Source organism: Parasteatoda tepidariorum, chromosome X1 (genome assembly GCF_043381705.1).
Source record: "Parasteatoda tepidariorum isolate YZ-2023 chromosome X1, CAS_Ptep_4.0, whole genome shotgun sequence".
Lineage (NCBI taxonomy): Eukaryota > Metazoa > Arthropoda > Arachnida > Araneae > Theridiidae > Parasteatoda > Parasteatoda tepidariorum.
This window is the reverse complement of record NC_092214.1, coordinates 13,308,578-13,311,471: the sequence shown is the minus strand read 5'-3', so window position 1 is coordinate 13,311,471 and position 2,894 is coordinate 13,308,578. Positions and strand designations below refer to the sequence as shown.

The 2,894-nt window shown below is 28.8% G+C and overlaps 1 protein-coding gene across 1 annotated transcript in view; it reads left to right on the top strand.

Annotated features, from left to right (window-relative positions):
- Positions 1-333: 333 nt before the first annotated feature.
- The window catches only part of LOC107452952 (uncharacterized), a 10,475-nt gene continuing 7,914 nt past the window's right edge, over positions 334-2,894 (top strand). Inside the window, exon 1 of the mRNA XM_016069586.3 lies at positions 334-529. The gene's annotated coding sequence lies outside the window, so the exon portion shown is untranslated. The remainder of the gene's footprint in view (positions 530-2,894) is intronic.

Here is a 2,894-nt window from a genome sequence, read left to right as displayed (position 1 = left end):
AACAGACATTTCTTATTATATCAAAGATAAAATAGGAAAACAAATATGTAACTAAGCCTAACTCAGTAACGTGCAAATCTTTAACTACTTTATCACAGATAATTAGAATTATAAAATGTCGCAAACGTTTTAAAATACATTGATGCAATATTATAAACAGAAAAAATTTATTTAAAACAATTAACTTACTTTATTTAATGAATCATAAATGAAGAGCTTAGAATAACAATTGCAATTAAAGCTACACTTAAATTACACCTCCGCGCAATCTCTTCAACAGGGTTACTTTTCGAAATTATTTGGTGAAAATTAAATTCTAGCCAAGCATTTCAAGCGCATGCGCAGTTGTACTTGAAAACAAAAGTTACTCACTCTACCTGCTAAAGAATTGGTAATTCATCATTGTGATTGTGCGTTCCCTATTATAATATTAGTAAACATAACAAATGTCTTTTCATATGAAGAAAATACTAACTCATTGTTAAAGAAAACTATATGAAGAGCGATTAGAGTAGTAACAAAATTGCAGGTAGAGAAGTGAATATTTTATTTAAACAAATTATTAATAGTGATTCATGTCGATTCCATCTCTATTTATTTTGTGTATAAAATGTTACTTTCGCAATATTTTAGACCATAATTTTATAAAACTTATATATTGGGGCACGTATGCACTAAGTGCACCAGGTTTATAGTCAGTCTGGTTCATTTTGAATTTATCTCTGTTAAGATCGTCATGATTTGACTGTATTTTTGAATAGATTTTATAATAAATTAGTAAAAAAAAACTTCTGTTTCTTGCAATGGATATCATTAATAAGCTTTAATGTTTTATGTCTGATATTAGTTGTTTTCAAGACCAAGATTTCCTTCAAATTTCGGTTCCTGGGGTAATTAGTTTTACTTGATAGATTTGTATCAAAAGAATTTAGGCTTGTGATTTAGTTCAATAAACATACTTATCGATTTGTTACCATAAAATTTTCATAAATTAAACAATTATCCAAGGCTTTATTCTCAAATTTGTGATAGTTTGCTGAATTTGGGATACAATTTCAGCATTAGTGATAGAAATTTAACTTTAAATGCTCTTGTTTATGGGGATATTTCTGTATTCTGATCTGTTTCGCCAACTACTATTGCCAAGGTGCCAAACAGATTTTAAACTTGCAATATTCTTTATAAAAAAAACATGTTGATGTTTGCCCGGGGGTGGTTAGGAGTTATACCTTTTGAGTTGGTCTCTTTCTGGGATGTTTTTTTTTTCTTTCTCGCGGGCCGCTGTCTAGAAGTTGCCAAGACTCGGCAATTATTCTGCCACAGATCAGGATACGGAAATCTCCCCTATTTCATAACAGGCTTGGAATGATGAATACTGTCCTAGTTTTTAAAAAATGATACTTTTTGGTTATATTGTGTTAGATTTAATCACAACGAAATGGCGGCATTGTCTCAGAACTTCACAGATTTCATGCAGAAAGTTTTTTTTTTGGAAAATAAAAATATTTGGTTTGTTTTTCTGCAGGGATTTACTTGTAAAATTTGAATCACGCACTTAAATAATCTCTGTTTAAAGCGCTCAGATTATGCCGATATCATAAATCCATTTTGACTGTCTTTTCGGCAGTTATTGACATTGATTTTCACGTGGCTTTTAGATATCCTAATATATTTCAGACGTTATGGGAAGTTCAAATTGCGCATTTGATAATTTGCTTTTTAAGGGAATGATTCTATCAATTTTTTTGGCAGTTATTGCTTTTGATTTCCACTTAGTTTTTAAAACCTGATATTTTTATACAATATTATTTATTACAATAATCAAATCTTGAAACGAAGCATGCATTTGAGTAACCCTTTTCTAAAGAGCCGGATGTGCGTGATTTCATCGTTGATCTATTTTTCAGTAATTACTACAACAGATTTCATGATATTTAATTATTTTTTTTAATGTGATGATGATTTGCTAAATGCAATAAAGGAAATAATTAGTGCCTTCCCCCCAACAAAATGCGACAATATCGCCGGCCCATAATATTATAATCAAAAGAATATTACATATTCAATAAAAGTTTTTTATTATTCTTGTAATCACAGTGATTTTATTACCTTAAATTAGTAACATACATCTTTGTTATTATTGAAAGGAGTGCTAGTGAGTTTTGTTGCAGAAAAACTGAAAAAATTCTGCCATAAGGGATTTAATAAGAGTTGATTAAACGAATATAAATCCTACTGAATGAACTGTTCTTTGACCTGTGTTGTTAAAATTAGGTTTTCGATGGCTTGAGCTTTGGTTGTAATTTGTATTTCTTTTTTTATATTAATTCATTTCTGACAACCACAACATAGTAGTGATGATATGGAAATCTGTCCTGATCTGCATCCCCTTCAGCACACATGCAAATCAATGTCTTAGATTAATGACAGATATTATATAAAAGTTTTGTTTGCGTGAAAGGATCTTAAATCGAACCCAATGGCAAAGGCTGTTGATTGGCCTGTGCTATTACAACAGGGCTGTTAATATTCATATTTTTTTCATAAATTTTGACTAAAATAAATTCTGGAAATCGCAATATAATAAACATTCTAGTATTATATTATGACATGATAATTTTCAACAATATGAAGATTTTATATCCTATTGGTAAACTTTTAATTATTTAAGTTTTGGTTTTGTTTAAAATATAAGAAAAAAACAATGACTTCTATTTACATTTCGTATCATGTCATCACTTTTTTGTTTCAAAGTTTCAATTTCTTAATGATAATTATTTTTTAATGCAAGGTATTCTTAACCTCTATATGTTATATAAATACTTTTTATACTTAAGGATTTCTGAAACACTTATTAATGATATATATATATATATATATATACACACACACAT